This window comes from Drosophila innubila (assembly GCF_004354385.1).
Source record: "Drosophila innubila isolate TH190305 chromosome 3R unlocalized genomic scaffold, UK_Dinn_1.0 2_E_3R, whole genome shotgun sequence".
Classification (NCBI taxonomy): Eukaryota; Metazoa; Arthropoda; class Insecta; order Diptera; family Drosophilidae; genus Drosophila; species Drosophila innubila.
In genome coordinates, this window is record NW_022995380.1 from 6,919,601 (window position 1) to 6,938,429 (window position 18,829).

General features: G+C 33.2%; 1 protein-coding gene and 1 non-coding gene across 4 annotated transcripts in view; one reads left to right on the forward strand and one right to left on the reverse strand.

Moving 5' to 3' along the window:
• Positions 1-18,829, reverse strand: part of LOC117789427 (furin-like protease 1) — a 161,138-nt gene that overhangs the window by 109,996 nt on the left and 32,313 nt on the right. The window lies entirely within an intron of this gene.
• On the forward strand, positions 10,011-10,081 carry Trnag-gcc. Its single transcript has one exon. It is a non-coding gene; the product is annotated as a tRNA-Gly (tRNA).

Consider the following 18,829-nt stretch of genomic DNA (forward strand, 5'->3'; position numbering starts at 1 on the left):
GACAGACACACAGTCAGACAGAAAGCAGCAAGGAGAAGCATGTTTTGAATATGATTTAATTACTGCTAATTGCTGCCTATACTAATTAGTAAAACTCAACTCCTTCTCATATTGTGTTCATCCTCTCATCATGTTGTTGTTTTGTTAAATGAAATTAGGCATGAATTGAATAGCTGATGCGCCTAAAGCGGAGACTTTGAATTAAAGCATACACACATAACGGCTATACTATAAGGTTCCGCAATTGCTTTTGGACTATGACACGATTTCACTTTAGATGAATTCAGTTTCAAGTCAATTAAACCAAACTCTATTGAAGGCTCAATTACAAAATCATCCTAATTATTGTCGGCTTATGAGTTTGAATATATCATAAGACTTATTAATTTTGATTCTTGTTGTCAGAAAATATGCTTTCCTGCTGCATATTTGTTTATTCTTATTGATTTCATATGATGACAACTTCACATCTGGCAATGGGATACAAACTAAACTTGATTCAAACTCTTGTTGTCACAAAAAATGCTTCCTTCATTCATATTCTTAAATTAGTGGCAACATGGCGTATGATTAATATACTACAAAAAAACAGTTTTGTGGCATGATTACTGGAGAAGCATGCAATCAGACACGTATTTTGGTTAATTTATAATCCCCGTAATATTTCCTGAATGCTCACCAACCCTTATCATACTTATCCCGGCAATTTGGCCAAAAGGTTAATAAATCACCATCGTGTTCTGTTTGTGCGCTTAGCACATTAACGATAAAAAAAGTAACTGTATGTATGAATAGAATAGAGAAACGGGAACCAAAACCAACGACACATGCTGACAGGAAGATTGTCAGAGTGAAAAGTTATCCAGGTGGCATCAACAACAATCAAACAACAAAAACAACAATAGGAGCCACACTTTATGGCTGAGCATGTGGAAAACAATAAATCTCCATTAAGCTGAGCGCCTTTCATTAACGGTTTTAGGCACTACGATACTATATGCATAAAAATACGTATACGTATATTACGTATACGTACTGCTATAACTACATATGACAAGTTGACACTAATACACACACTGCACACACTCATACACACATTCGCACTTTGAGCGTTTCATGCACCTGTCATATAAATATTTGCGCACAATATTTTAAGCCGCATTTTGATAAAGGACTTTGCCTGGTCTGGTCTAGTCCAACAGCTCCCCTATCTCCTGAAAACTGCTGGCGGTCCACAGGACATCGGGACTCTGTAAATATGACAGCCATTGTTACAGTGACCCTGGGCATGGAGCTTATCTCAGTTCGGGCCTCGACAACTCTGTTGTTATCTAAACAAATAAGTAAAGCCCGCTGCTAAAATGGATTATGCAAAAATGTTGCAACAAATGTGTCCCACAAAATAGTGGCAAAATATCAAAATTGTGTGTGGTTGGCTTTTAGGAACAGCAACCACATGGGAAACTATAAAATCATAATACTCGTAACAACAATTGCAACACATTTCGCAGCCAAATTTTAATCAATTTTGTTAAATATTTATAAAGTTATTGACGATTAAAGTAGATTAAAAAAGTGGTAAAGATAGTAAAAATAGTAATGAACAATACTAAATAAATATTTCATACTTTGCTAATTTATCAAGCTAATTAAATATTTTTAATAGGCTAACATAATTTAAAGTGTTTGTGTCCTCCGTGTTCATATGTATTAAGACTTTCACTGATACCAACACAGTTTTAAGATATTAAAATATTGTTAAATACTATATATAAATAATTGTAAATTTTAATAAATTAATATTTTGTCATTCGTTTCAATTTCTTGCTTTCCATGGCTTTAAGTGATATTGTAATTAAGCAGATCATGCATTTTTAATAAGCTATAGAAATGTATCTGAATTAGCAAATCATTTACAAAATGCCATGTTCAAGTCTCAACCCATGTTTATTAAGATACCAAAGTACTTGAATGGAATGATAAGTATGTCGAATCTATAGTCCGCATTCTAAGCCCCAAAAGATTGAATGACAAGTGAGAAGTGCCGCACAAGTTTAAACATGTCAACGATTCCTGGTGATTATGGAAATAACACCCTCTCACTCATTCTGTCTCTTTCTCTCTCTCTCTATCACTCTTAGTAACTCTCTTCAAACAAATAAATGGTCTGGCCAATGCATATGCAATTGACAAACCAATTGACATGGCACTTAATTGTGACATTAACCGCAAAACATTTTAGCATTAAAGTGCAGCAACAGTCAGTGCAACATGGTGATGGGTCATCAGTGGTAAAAGGGTGTAAAAAGGGGGTAAAAAGGAGTACAAGGGTTACAAAATACAAGCCAACCCCATTTTGAATCCCACACGGAAATTCACATTAAGAGCATTTCTTTCGAAGAGTGAAATAACAATTAGGTGAGTCGAAAAGGAAATTTCTTACAGGGGGTTGAAATTAAGTAGGCCGGAATGGGGGGTGTAAAACTGCCTGCGACACAATTATAGGATTTATGCATGTTTGTTGATTGACAAACAATTGAATTTGGCTTTAGGGCACAAGTTAAGGCCACTTGGTATCGTCCAGCCAAATGCATTCAATGCAATTCTGGCCCAAATTACCCCCTATGGGGAGAGGGTGAATAAGAGTTGAGGTTTAGCCTGTTGTTGTTGTTGCTGTTGTGTTTCGGTAATTGCTTCACACATTTCCACATGTATGCTAATTTGCCAGCCTGGCGAATGAGATTTTTTGGTTTAGTCATTGTCCATTTGTATTCGTTGCCAACGCCAGCACATTACAAAAATTTTTGGATTGGGTTGAGTTAAGTTGAGTTTGGTCTATGTCTGCGTCTGGTTTGGTTTGGAGTTTGGTTTCAGTTGGGGGACAGCCGTTATTAGAAAGCAGCATTGTGTATTGTGTAACTGCGTTGAAAATTTGGCACGCATTATTTTCATATGTCTGTCATTGGGAATGAATTTGCGGCCATTTTTGGGGCTCCTTTGGTTTTGTCTGTTGTGGCTTTTATGCGAAATTGCTTTTTTGCCTCTCAGAGCGTATGAGTTTATTGTGTGCGACAACAAAGTACGGATCCTGTGGCAGCATAACAACAAATGGATGTGGGTGTGTGTATGTAACTGCAGTAACCTTATCAACAGCAAGCTATAACTCCATTTTAACAACACATAATCGCTGGACAAGATATGAAGTTTCATTTGTGGTGCGTATCTTATTTACCCAGACTTAGTGAGCGCCACACAACAGTTTCATGAAAACCCATTTCAATTTATCTATTTAACAATGTGGCAGGATTATTATCTCAATATGATTGGAACTTTCTTTTTAATTGTTTCAATATTAAGATAGGGAGTTCTTCAATATAATAGAATTTGGCCAAATTAAACGTTTTATTATCAATTGTTATTAGCTTTTTAAATAGTCTTGAGGCAGGTTTAATTTAAATGAAACTTTAAACCATAAACCGCTTAACCGATTCTCTTCCGCACAGAGAGCCTGCATTTTTAAAATTCATATTAAATTTTTCTCTTTCAAATTTTGAACTTAAATTTTCGATAAAAAGTTTAAAACTCCAATAGGATGCAACTAATTTTAAGGTTCAACAATTTAATCATTTATTTGCGAGTTTTGCATTACAAGACCAAAAGTGAAAGTTAAATTTATTTCGACACTTCATTGACAGATGAAACTCCCAGAGCTTCAATTGAACATGGCAATCTTACAGCTTGTATGATTGCCAATTGAGTGCAAGTCAAAGAGTCTGCTGCATTTGACTAACAGAATGGCAAGACTCGGTCACTGTAACACCTGAAGTGCTCAAATTTTCATTACATTTCACCTGAGAATAGGCCAAAGAAATAAAGGGAGAGAAAGAGAGAGAAAATGGCATGATGAGGGATTGTGTGTGATAAAAGTGCAAAAATCGAACTCAAATGAAGGCATCAAAGGCAAGCAAAAATTAGAAATCAAGCACACAGGCAGGTTGCACAAACTAAGCTCGTTGGCCGCATTTACAACATGCCACATGCTACATCCCCATGCCACATGACTTATGCATGGCTTAGGTGTTCATAAACTCATCTGTTATACATATGTATGTTCGTTATGCCACCAACACCAACCCCAACCTCAACTCGATTAAACATCGTTCAGAATCGAGACACAAAGTAAAGCAGGTCATATGGAAATATCTGAGACTGGTATTCGTTTGGTTCTATTTCAAATTCATTTCTGGTTTATTCCATGTTTCTTTTAATAGGTTTTTTTTTATTCGATTTAATGCAATTTTTCAGCTCAATGTACTCGGCATATTTAAGGAATTCTAATAATAATCAATTTTATTCTTTACATGTTGTATTTCAGAACTCATTTATTTTATTTGAAATTAAAAATAATTATTGAAAACTAAATATTTTAAATTCAATACAATGGAATTATAGAAATATATAATAAAACAAATAAGACAACTTTATTAGCTTCACTAGCTGCTTCAATCAAGAGGTAAATCGACATTGCTTTTGGAAATCAATAAAAATTAAAAAAAAAAAAACAAATTTTCATGTGATCGTCTTAAATCTAAGTACAAATTACTAAGTACAAGTAAATTAAATGAACAACATGTTCTCATGTGCAGCTGAAGAACTAAGATCTGGGCACTCGAGAAATTTATGTTCTGTGATTAGTCAAAAGATCAAAGGCTATGGTCGATGGCTACTTTAGACAGTCAATGAACACAACTCAAAGAAATACCGACAAGACGAGTATAATTTGACTCAGTCAACTTCAAAAAGCCAACAAACATCTTGAGAAGCTTCGAGTTGCCATGAGGTTTGTTTTAATTATATTTAAACATTTTCAAGTTACACAATACAATTGAGAGAGACAGACCCACTCAATAGCTGACCTTTCAACATGCTCATATAAACAATATATATATAGGAACTATAACTATCCAAGTGGCATCAGTTTTCAGTGAGTTGTGACGTTGGCACTTGAGTTTTATGTACAGTTTCATTTGCATGTTCATTGACATTGAAATAAGTTTCATGGTCCGCTCACTTCTTCACTGAGTTTAATTATTCTCGATTTCAGTGAGCGCATCGAATTTATTTAATTTAAAATTTAAAAACTTAATACAATAACAAATAACAACCATTTCGACACTTCGATTGCCAAAAATAAACTTAACATCATTGAAGTGATAACCTTGAATTGTTCAACATTTTGCGTGGTATTTTTAATATAAGTTTCCAATTGATTGTCAAGTGGCACGTGTCCAAAAGCGGAAGTTGTGTCTTATTTGTATCTTTGCCTTCTTTAATATTCCTTTTTTCATTTTAGTTTCTCGCAATATAATTGTTTTCATAGAGAATTTTATAAAATTTATGTAAATTTTATAAAATACATACCCATAAGTATCAAATATAGTGATCTATTTATAAATTGAAGAAAATTAAGAGGTCTTCTAAGCTAGTAAACAAAATTATTAAAGCTTTATATAAGCCGCTTTAAATGCAAGTTTTGCTTTGATATGTTCCTTCATATTAATAAGAACTTTATGTAGTTTCTAGTTGTTACTCACTTCATTTATTTGGGTCAATGAAACGGAAATGGTTCTAGGCCTAAAGTGCAAAATAAACACAACAAAAATATTTTTGTATTCTTGAGAAATTTGTGCTGAGCTTTAAAAATGAGTTGCCCTTTTTTTGTTTATAACATCTACACGTAGATCATACTTAAGTTAAAAGTACATTATAAACTTTTTTATACTTTTATTTACTTTATTCATTGCCTTGAGCCCTAATGCTACTAATTAGCCGAACCCGTTAATATATATTTATATTTTGTTACATATAACTTGTGTTTTTGCCAAAAGCTGTATCAAAAATTTACCCTTAACTATAGGCAAACCGTCAGAGCGAATCAATGCACAACTGAGTTCAGCAATAAATGTCGACTGAAATAATTTAAGTTATTTATATTTATAAAATTTCCTGGAACATTGGAGCATTCTGAACAACAATAGAATTTCCCGATAATCAATTGTATTTAATGTGGAATTTGATGCTATTGAAGCACGATTGAAACCAAAGAAACTATACCCTGGGGTCATTACGTAATCGGGTAAAGCCCCGTGCAAAAAAAAAAAATATATATATATAATTATAGTCAGTAAACATGTCCACAGATCTGAGGCCCAGTAAATTGCAACTGTACGGTTATATATACAATACATTTTCATAACAACAGCTGTGCAGTTTATCTATTTTATTATAAAACCTGTTAAGGCATTTAATGCCATCGTTTAATTGCACTTAACTAGAGAACATCTAAGCTTATCTGATTTTTTGTCTGATGAGCTAAAAAATCAACCAAAAAGATAAACAATTGTGCAATTCAAACTGTTGTTGTTTTTATACAGAAGTATACCCAAGCTTATATATCCAAAAAAAAAAAATTTTACTATCTTAAACTGAATTTGGGTTTCCTTTTTCAGTGGGTAATAACAAAATACACTCAAAACTCAAAAAATACACACAAATATGACTTAATTAACTATATCGGTTTGCAAATTTCATCGCTGAACAATAACTGTACTACACACCACTTTTCTGTAGATTATAATAAGTAGTTTACATATTCTTTGGGTTGCTGAACTTTCTGAAATCGTGCAACGAATGTTGTAATCAGTGCAATTAACACAGTTATTCATACAGACTGGAAGCTGAAAATACGTGAAATATTTACGGTAGGCCCATTGACCAAACACTTTAGCGTAATGCTAATGAAAAACACAAATTATCACCGGTCGCTTGGTTTAATTTAGCTGCAGGTGAACTTAAGTGTCAGGTGCAAAAAGTATCTTATAGATACAACAAATAACACACAATCAATTGACTAAAAAGAAAAATATTCAATTTACGCGCAAATGACTTGCTAATGAGCCATATTACGTTCGAGATTTATGGATAATGATTCTGAAAAGACCATGTCAAATGCAGGAAGAAACAACCTTATGAATCTGGGAGAGTTTCGATTTATTTTTTTTTTTTTTTATAAAACTGGAGCAATTCAATTAACAGGTGCCACGCTCATCAACAGTTATGTGCACTCAATTGAACGCTAATCGAAACAGTTTTTTATACCCTAACACAGTGTAAAAAAAAACAACCAACTGACTGACAGACTGACCTTTTTGTGTTTAAAAAAATTGTCAGCTCAGTTAATTTGCACTTACTGTAAACATTGTCAAGAAGAGTATTTTATATTCGTCATTTCCTCTTCTATTTGTTTTATCGATATTGCGCACTCATCTGTTGAATACACTAGGAAATAATGTGCGACTTATATTTTTTGTATGTATAATTACCGCTGGGGAAATTATCACATAGCAGCTAAGTTGTTTTGAGCGTGACTACAGACTCTTACTCCTCTACATTTTACAGTTACGACACATTTATCATAGAACGTAACAACAACGCATTTCAATATGGGCTTAGAATCAGTTCGATATAATTATATATGCTTACACATATTTCTATGGAACGGGCCAACAAGTCTTGTGACGAATTTGATAAGCTAACAGCCTTGCATGTATTTGATGTACTTATTACGTATTTATAGAAGCAAAAACACTAAGAAGCAATAAGCTTACTCAATGAATTACATTAGTTATTAAATTGAAAAAAATTTTAAGGTTCTTGTGTGTTTTGGTTTAATATTCTGTATATATTATTATCAGTAAATTTTGTTTAATCTTACTCAATTCCTTCGATTTCTTAATCGTGGAAATTTAATTTTCAATCTAAAGTTATATTTCTTTTAAAAGTCTCTTAGTTTTTTAAATGGTTTTTTAAAATGGTCATACTTTCAAATATATTCCAATTTAATTACGGCTTTGTCAGTATTACTCCCCACACTATAAATAAAATAGTAAGATTAAAAATTACCCTTGACAGTTTAGCTGCTATGAAAGGTTATCTGTCACATTCAATTTACCTGTAAATAAAACAAAAGTTTAATATAATTAAGTTTTAAATTAATCATCGATGCAAAATAGGCTTTCAATGTTATACCTATTAAGACATTAATTTAATTTAAATCCGAATAAATATAAAATATTAATATAAATGCCAAGCCTTTAACAAGAGAAAGCACTGATAATTTCTGTAAATACTGTGACTTATTTAGTGTACTTGTTTAGTGGGTTCTCTTAATTACATGTGCACCAAACTCATCCGTTGAGTGGTGCAGCTCTTTAGTTGAGTGCACTCTCTGTCATTCTGTCGTTTCCAATCTCAGAATGAAAACTGCAAATGGTAATGACAAACAGCATCTAAGGGTCCATTACTAAAACTAAATTACGTCGAAATATAAAAGATAGACTTGACTATAAAATACCTCTTCTCTATGCATTTGACAGTAATTTATATGTAGATTTTTAAAAATAAAATTAATGTTTAGTGTGAAAAACACAAAAAATTATTAAGATAGCAGCACTTTTAATAGCACTTATTTAAAGATTATTAAGCGACAGTTATTCAACTATAGCTAAATTCAGCACAGCTATTGTGTTCATAACTCAAGATACTTTCCAATACCCTACTATATATACCCAGACTTGCTTTTAGATAAGGGTATAATTATGAATTACTATATGTATATGCAAGTTGCTGCATACATTGACAAAGAGTGACTCAGGTTTCAATTTAAGCTCCAGCTCGGGCTTGTTTTCAATTCATTTTGCTGATGCATTTGAAGATTTTAATAGATTCCCCTAGACTAATTTCAATTAGACTGAGTGCAGTTCTACAGATGGGGTTATTCTCTATCTGTTTGATATGCTTACGATTGTTAATTACCCAATTGACCTAACAACAACGACAACAACACTTGAGCTAGTTGTTGTTCTCTTTGCTGTTAGCCTTTTTGGCTTTGACAACCAATTTGGATTACAAGTCTGGGGACAAACAGACAACTAAACGAGGATTACGTATACGTAATATGTACATATGTGATAATGATAGGACATCTGTCATTATTACGCAGATTTCAGTAGCAAATTTTTGATTTGATATTTAGGCCAGACCGCAAACATTTTGTATAATCACCAAATGTGATCCGAAACTTGTTGGCCAGTCGTCCATCGAACTAATTAAAAAGTCACATACAAATTAGCAAAAACAATTTTGATGAATACAAAGAGATTTCTTCCCACTAGCACTGTTGTGTTATCCATTTGTCCTCATTTACATTTAAATTAAATTCTTTTGTTTGCATTTATTTCTTTAATTTTGTTGTTGCTGTAATTCACTTTCATGTTTTTATTAATTTATTTGGTCGGAATTTAATTACTTTAATCTTTGTTCTCTTGCATTTTTCTTTGCATTTTTGTTTTATACGTTACCCGTCTCTACGACTGTTTCCTTGTCAGATTCATTCTCTTTCTCAGCTTCTTATTATAATTCTTGCAATTAAGTTGATTTTTCGTTGTTGTGCAACATCTGTCGATAATATTAGCGAAATTCATTTTAAATAGGATAAACGTGCGCAAAATGATAAATTTTTAAATATTTTTGTTTAGTACGAATTCAAAAGTATCAAAATTCTGAAAATGCTGTTAGTTTCTGCATATAATAAAGTAAATCACACCCAAAAAATAATTAATGAGCACAACATTCAAATACTGAAAGTCAACATTATAATCATGATATTCTGAATGTATTAACTCCAGCTGTTTATTGAATTCTCTTAGAACCATATGCAAACAACGGTCAAGCTTATCAATTTATTTATTTTTTAGCACAGATCTGATGTGCTCGTCTGACCGCTAGCTGACTTATCTTATCAGCTTACTTACTTTATATACTTGGAAATATGATTTGATTATTATAAATATAAGTTGTCCAAAGACAACCAGTTTGTCGCCAATCCTAAAACAAACTAATCAAGTGAAAGACAATACTTATTTATGCTTTTCAAACTGGAAGTCAACACAGCATCGGTGGTTCAGTGGTAGAATGCTCGCCTGCCACGCGGGCGGCCCGGGTTCGATTCCCGGCCGATGCAGAACCAACTTTTTTTTTATTGTGGTATAATGCTTTTACATTATTTTATTTACTACAATCGACACAACAATTGAAAAAAAACATGGGGACACATTTTTAATATATAAAATTATGAGGCTATAAACTTTTTTATTAGCTAATAAATCTCCTAAGTTTAGCTACATTGATAAAATAAGAAAGGTATTAAAATCAGAACTAAGAATTTTGATTTAAAATAAACATAAAATTCTTAAATTTAAAAAGCGTATCTTAGTTTCAATAATATTTCAAATTAAAACAAGTTCTTATTAAACGAATCAAAATTTCTTATGCTTTGAAGAACACATATGTTCTTCAATACCCATGACAAGAAAAAAAAAAGATTTTACATTTCTAATGTTTTTTGTGAAGAATGTTCTTAATTTTAGAAGTTGGTCTTTTTTTCAGTGTTTAAAGTGAAGAGTCAAGTGGATTGTTGTTGTTATTGTTGATGTTGTTGCTGCTGTACGTTTCGTTGTGGCTTATCGCTTGCTGTTGTCTAATTGCTTTTGGTTCGCTGGCTTCTTTGCTTACCCATGCTTCCACAAAAAAAAAAAAAAAAAGATTACAATAATATCCCAGACAAACCCCCAGACAAATGTACCTTATATCAGTGGACCCAAACAATGCAAGTGTGTAACATGTTTCCTCCAGAGTGATAACCAGTTATGAATTCCAACGCATGTGTGAATTTAACTCTTGTTATCCTCCCAAAAATAAAAAGCAAGCAATAAAAGGAACTCTCAAGGGTGAAATTAATTTCATGTTGTCAACAATATTTTTGCATACTCCGAAACACACACTAAAAAGACATCAGAAATGTGGCAAGAGAATAAAGGAAATGTGAAAAATGGGAGAGATTTCCCTCCATATTTGGGGTTGTAACTTTTAATTAGAATCCCCTGCCAGCTGAGGTCTTTAGGCGTTCTTTCTGTCTCCCCCTCTTTTCCATCTCACTGTAACGTTTTGGTCAGGTTTAATTTGTGTAATCGTTATTTATGTCGTCTTTGCGACTGTCTAACTGCTTTTATATGACTGTCTGTAGTCATTATATCATTTGACCTGATAGTTTTATGTTGTTCATTGCCCAGTAAGGTGTGGGTCAAGTGTGTGTGTAAATGTCTTTAAATGTTTTTAGTGAGTCTCTAAAGGCTATGTCAAAGTTCACAAAACTACAAAAGTTTAGCCCACAATGAAAGCAGATATTTTCATGTGTGCGTATATGTGTTTAGTAAATTATCATAAAGTTAGAGGTGAGAATTTCGGTATTTGGAAGAAATTTGTAAAGTTTGTTAAATTGTTAAACAATTTGAGTTAAAAAGTTTGATCTTTTGTAAAATGTTTTTGTTTTTTAAATGATTTGTTCCTCTCCTGTTAGACGAATAACTGCGACAGAAAGGAAATGTTTGAATTAATGCTTAAATTAAAAGAAACTAAACTTATGAAATTCTAATATAACAACTTCCCCACAATCTTAGATAAATAATAAAAAATGATGAAGTGAGTTTTAGCCCAGTACTGTGCATCTCTGCGCTACAAAGTGTTGCAAGCAGTCAACCAGCCGAAAGCGCTTTAAATTGGCACTGGCCGCGTTTTAATTACGAAACTTTTGTCATGGAACTTGCACATCTTCCGCAGGAGGACCTACCAAAAAGGACAGTCCCAAATGAACAGAGACCAGAGAAGGATGACCAAATTTAGAGAGCAATTCGTTGCGGCAGTTTGTCGTTGTACTCGTATTTATTTAAGCTTCGATGCTTCAATGCTTCTTCTTAGCCCATCAGCACACTCTTTTTTATACGTTTTCACAGCCCCCTAAACTTTTTTTTTTTTTACTCTCCCCTCTTATCCCGTTGAAGTCTACTTTTAGTGTTTTGGGGGCACATCAAACAATCATTAGCATCAAGAGCAGACGAGAAAGTTTTCGGCAATTTCCCATACCGAGAAATGGGTTAGCGTGCTTTTGACACTGGTAAAGTCGAGAAGGAAGAAAGTTCATTTGGCGGGAAAAAAAAATTTTAAATAATTAAAAAAAAATAAATAAAATAAAATTAAATTAATAAGAATTCTAAAGAAATAGAGCGTACATCTCAAAGATGTTCTACATAAAAAGGCAATTTTCGCTGTACGAAATTGATCGCAAGCTGCAGCTCAAAGCTTTTTGTCAATTTTTTATTTGTTTGTCAACATTTTTAATGTAGTGCTCTTAATTAATCTAAAAGTCCAGCTATAAGTTGAAATGGCTTTCTTACATTTGTTTTAAATATTGCAAGGTCTGCTGCTCCACTAAGAGCAGTCGCAAAGTTAAAGACGGGTTATTTTATATACTTTTAATATTTTAACATAAATAGTATTTAGTATTCGAATTGTTTCTCTTCAATGCTGTCTCTTTAGCACATGCAAATAATCTGATTACCCTCAGATTTGTCTGACCTTCGTTATGAGATTCATTTACATTGTTATTAGCACATTTATTTTTAGCCTGGTTTTATATTCAACTTTGTTTTATGTATATGTATTTTACTGGCATCTATTGATAACCCCGACGACACTTTTCCCTCCTGTTTTATATTATTTATCACACTAATGACAATTAAATTTGCATTTCTGGATTTTATTGCATTTCATTAGCAGCAATTAGGTTTGTTATTCAAATGTATGAAATGCGGCGTAATAATTTGACTTTGCTATTTGTGTATTCGCATTTTGAATTGTAATTATTTGCTGTGCTCATGCGATATCATATCAATTTGCATTCGAGAATGTTTATAGTATTTGCAAAATATCTATAACTAATTGAAGTTTAATATGCAAATAATTATGCGCACAATTTCTTGTAATTAATTTTAAACACAAAAATTTAATTGATAAATTACACGGTTTATTGGTTAAATCAATAAAAAAAAATCGTTTAAATTCTAAATAATAATTTCTTTAGAAATATTGCAATAATATGGAAATTATAATATACCTATATGAAAACAATAATATAAATTATTTTTATTATCCATAATTGTCCCCAAATTGGTAAATATTGTAAAGAAAACCTTTTACAAAAGCTGGTATAATAAGTTTCTGCAATTCCTTGCCATTTTTGACCCTTCCCATTACTCTCCAACTGTAACCTTTTTCTTTTCAATTGCATGACACTTTTTTAGCAAGGCAACAGGCCCATCTCTCAGACAATTTAGCCGGTTTAAAAACCCTAGCCTTTTCATAAATCCTTATGAGCATTAATAATCATTAGTTTATACATACATATTACTCGGTTGTATTTCTTTCTATTTTCATGGGTCATGTGTGTGCTCAAAGCTGTCCCAAATGTTTTCTCTTTCTTTTTTTTGTCCATTTCCCTTTGGCTTGTGCCATTTTACGATTTGTCAAATTCACTCAGCTGTATGACCAAAATACTCACACACCCACACATACCCATAAAAGTAAGAGAAATATGAAGTTGAAACAGAAACAGAAACCGAGAAGCCCAAGATGAAGGCTAAGGCTTAAGCCTAGTCCAGATCCAGAGACTGGCTTCAGTTTTCAGAGCCTTCAGCCAAATAAACATAAAAAGCAAACTTAGAATTGCACATTTTTCACATTTCCCACATCATTTTTGCTATTTTTCTGTATTTATCATTACCCTATGAAGTTGTTAGAACGGGTAAGAAAACTATTGTACATGAAATAAATAAGATTGAAACTAGATTACTTTTCTCGTTAACTTAATAACAGAATTACGAAAAATCTTCACTTTTATTTTAAAATTTAAGAAAAAGGGTTTGTTAGAACAAATTAATATATACTAAACAACATTGTTTTGTATGTTATGACTGGTTAATAAACCTAGAAATTATTTTAAATAAAATAACAAGGGAGAAAAGAAAGCGAGAAAAAGTGAATATCTGTTATTCTGGATGGATATATATGGTATCTACTAAAACAGCACAGGAGAATTTTTCCTACAGCACATTTTACTTGCTTTGTAATACATTCCTTGCCTACACTAAACAACAAAATTAGGGTCACTTTTGAGGCTAATATGGAAGTGTGGGTGTGTGAAATATGCGTATTGTGACTTTTTTCGCTCTGCCATTTTTATGGCGGTGTGTCGCTTGTAATTCTTAACCCTTATCAAATACATTTTTTTGGTCTACTGATTGCAATATTATTTTACGTTTTTGCGAGAGTCTGAGTGTAATTTATGAGTCTGTGTGTGTGTGTGTATTGTTGCAGCAATGCCCCCCACTTTTAACCTTCGATCTTTTTGTTTCTGTTCCATGCTCATGAGGGAATTTCATTTTTGTGTTTTTTTTCTGGTTTGTCGCAGTCACAACTCAGCAAACGATTTGCAATCTTTCGTATTTTTTCTCAATTTGCATAAGAATGTGTTTGGGTTTTGCTAATTTCATCGGGCATAAGCTACAAAATAAATCCCAATTTAAATGTAATTTGACTATATATTTATTCCTATTTTCTTTGTGTAAGTTTGTTTGTATCTGAATTTGTCTGACATTTCCTTTTCCTTGTGGTTTATCTGCTTCCCCGAAGTCACGAGTGCACTTATTTATGTCAAAGTGGAAGAAAAAGTTTTTCGCATGCGCTTGAAGCACCTGGTGCAAAGGATTTCCAACTCGTTCAACTCGACAGATTGCCCTAACTCCCCTCACTTTGCTTGGTGGTTAATTAATATCAAGCCCGAAAGAAGAAATAGTAGTAGGAACCACACAGATACAGATACATTCGCATCTATCAATGGACTTTGCTGAGAACTTTCAATTGAACTGAATGAAACTTTTAAGTTGCATTTTATTGCACTTTATCTTTGAGTTATTTGCATAGGCCCTGTAGTGATTTATTCTCTTCAATCAATTGAAGCTTAAGCGGGTTAGAATTTTTTAAAGAGGGTTTCTTATTTGATGTATCAGTCTCTTTAAGCAATACTACTTTTAGTAATAGTACTTAAAAGGACCTTTTCAACTAAAAGTTTTATCCTCACATATTTATAAACATTTGCATTTTATTATTTAAGTAAAGTAGCTAATCCATTTTGTTGATATTTTATTTAACTAAACAGTTTGTTGGTATATGTTTTCAACACTTTCTGTGCATTACAGACTAATTTCAAGTGTTAATCTATATGTTTATTGCCCATAACCTATTAAATGTAAGCTGTTAATTGAGATGAGCTACCATAAATGTCACATGCTAATGATTCTATTGAATTCTCAGTCTCTGTCGCAGTTAATGGGACGATGATGCCCAACGGCTTCCAAAAACACAAACAAAACCAAGACTCTGAAATAAATAAATAAACAAACATTTCAATACGTAAGGCGAACACACACACACACACACACAAAACGCATTAAGTTCACCCTATTCCAATGAAAATCCCATGAAATACAGCAAGAGATAGAACAATAAAACAGTTAAGTAAATATATGTACAAAAGAAAATTACCGCCTTTCATTTGCGGGACAGGCGGCATTAAAAAAATCTTACAATCAGTGCAACAATTTAATAAATAACAGAGTAAATTGCTAGACAGAAAGGGCAAGGGGAAATGCGAGAGAATTGGCTAGCCAACTATCCAAGTCTGTGTGTGTGCTTGTGTGTGTGTGTGTGTTTTAAGGGGCGTGGGAGGCAGTTGCCGAGGATGGGGATGTTTGTCTGCTGCTACTGAAAATGACAAGTCTATGTACACAGTGTTGGCATGTGATCAACATTAATGTTGCAGAGGGAAAAGCTGCTGCATGCTGCATGCTGCATGCAACGACCACAGTTACCAGACGAATACATGCACATATGTATGTATCACGTATGTATGTGTTCACGACACAAACAACATCCCAGCAGTACTCAAAACTAATGAGGAACTACTAAGAATCGAGTGACTTCCGCATAATATAGTAAGCGTCAGTTGTTTGCTTTGGTAATTCGTCTTTAGCTCTCTCTCTCTCTCTCTCTTTTGCATTCGTTTCTTAATCTCTTAAAAAAAAAATGCGTTTCTCTTTTTGTCAATCTGTTGACTTATTGTCATGGTATTTGATCTCTTTCTATTACGTTTTTAACCCACATATCTATCTCTACTCTCTCATTTCTCTTTTTGCTTCATATGCCGTATCCAGTATTTATACAAATATACCTTACTCGTCGGTCTCTGTTATCATTTTCTTACTTTTTCTGCACACTCGCTTTTCGAACATAAGTGAATCATTTATAAATACCGAAATTTGTTCTCCAAAAATGAAATAACTCTCTTTCATGATGATATATTTGAAAAATAATCCAAATCTTTTCAGAGTGCGTACTGCAGGGCTTAAAATCGATACAAGGCATACACGCACAAATACATACATATATTGCCACCCACACACACGAGCTAGTTGAGTAAACAGCTGCAGCAGCCACATTTGCAGGATCAACAGCAGCAGAAGCAGCAGCAGCAGCAGCATCATCATCATCAGCTGCAACTGCAACATGAGCTGGTTGCTCCATCACTAGCAACATGATTACAAACATGCGCTTGGCATTGTGGTTAAGGCTATGCACCCAATATCTGACACACCCTTCTCCCCATCTCAATTCTTGCCGCTTTGCAGCAGCAGCTGCTGCTGACGCCAACCGCCACTTGTCTGACTGACATTAATAAATCGCTTTTATAGCATCAGCTCAGACTCTACTCAGTGTCTGCGAGCCGAGTAAACTGCAGTCTCAACTGGAAGCATTTCCACGCCCCTACCCTCTCACTCTAACTCTCTCTTTCACTCTGACACTCACATGTGTCTGTATTTGTTGTTGTCACTTGTTTGTTCTACGCTTTATTAATTCCACATCACTGCTGGCGCTTGGACGCACAGTTCAATGAGTTCATCTGTCTCTCTATCTCTCTCTCTCTCAGTCTCTCTCGCTCTCTCAGCCTTACTAAGTCTCTGCTCCCTCTCTCTCTTTTCCCCGACTCTGGTTGTTTTTCCTGTATATTTTGGTTGTGTGACCCATAAAAAACACATACAAAAGCTGCAACCGTTTCATTGTTTACATGCCAGGTCTAAACACACAAACACAGAGGCGAACACACACCCACACACCGAGATTTTTGGAAAATCTCGTAATCGCTGCAAATGTCAAATTTAACCATAAAAGTGATGACAGCTCAACGGCAAATGGTCATGATCTTCAATTGATGCCAGACATGAGATGAAGACATAATGGATTAGGTTTCATTACGAGTGGCCTCTGTACAGAAGTGACTATATAAATGCAATTGCAGCAATATCTTAGAAGATTGAGATGGGCCGAGATATACAAAAAAGTATCAATGACAATTAATTACTATAATAAGACGAAGAAAAAAGACTAGAAGTCAAGATTCATAAATAAACTGTATTAATGAAAAAAATTAATGATTTAAAGTAACGATAGCTCTGCAAATCGCGCATAGAGTTTTATAATTTTAATGCAAATTCAAATTGGTAGTCAAATAATGATAACAATTAAACTCCGCAAGAAAATCAGAATTTGTCAAAGTTAAAGGCAAGTTGAGATTTTCATCTCAATAAAAGTATATGCTCAATGAAGACTATTCTTGATGTAAATTTAACGAGTAGTAGTATTACAACGAGAAGGATCAACGCCTATGAACTAATAACAAGTGGAGCTAATGTGTATAAATAACAAGTTGTAGCAACCAGTCATAGTAACTTAAAGTATTATTTTTAGCTTTAAAGCTATTTGTAACTAATTGATTATATTTGATCTCGGATTTTCCATAAACAGACCACCCGTCATTTAATATTATTATTAATTTCATTTTATTAATTTATGTTTGTACGCAAATACGAGTAACATGCAGCCGTCACATGATGTGTTTGTGTTGTTCAGAACTTGGTGACGCTATGCAACAACCGCAAGCTAACAATGTACACACATTCATAACACACACTCACAACACAACAAACCACATAGCCAGATGACAAGGCCGATCTATTGAAAGCACACTTGGGAGTTTTTGGTTTTCATTAATCTCTGAGGCGTCGCCGCATTGTGGAATACATTAAATTGTGAACTCGCATTAACATTTAAATTTGTTTTCAATTTTGTCAACCAAGATTTATCATTATTATGTAGATAGGATAGGTCCCACATTCGACTCGTTTCAAGTGAATTTGGCACCTCTAGAGACAACAAACCCATACAGTTTGAGTTTATTATGTAAATTAACCAAACTCAGTTACTCGTCTGCCACCGTTGTCTGATGGCAGCTAATTTCTTGATGCCTTTCTAAATGCATAAATCTCTTGTGGTTATAGATTGGGTCAATAATACAAGTTCCAGTTGATGTTGTTGCTATTGTGATGGTACTTTTAGCCTAAACGGTGTTAAAAAGTGGTAAACAGAAATTCCGAGGTAAGTCAATTTGAAGCAAACATAAGGACATTGAAGACAACAGAAATTTATCTAAATTACTACTAGTATTGAATTAATTTAAAAAGCAGAAAGTTATTTACACAAAAATCAGATTAATTTTAAATAAATTATATTTTTAAATAAAATTGAACTATTGTAGTTATAAAGAATTACAATACAGGGTTCAGCTTAAATTTATACAGTTGAAAAACAATGAGAAATATTTACTTAAAAAAATAACAACCATTACAAAATTAAAACAAAATGTAAGCCTTAGAAATACTATCACACTCTTCTCAAATCAATACTGTTTTTAATCGATTTTTTT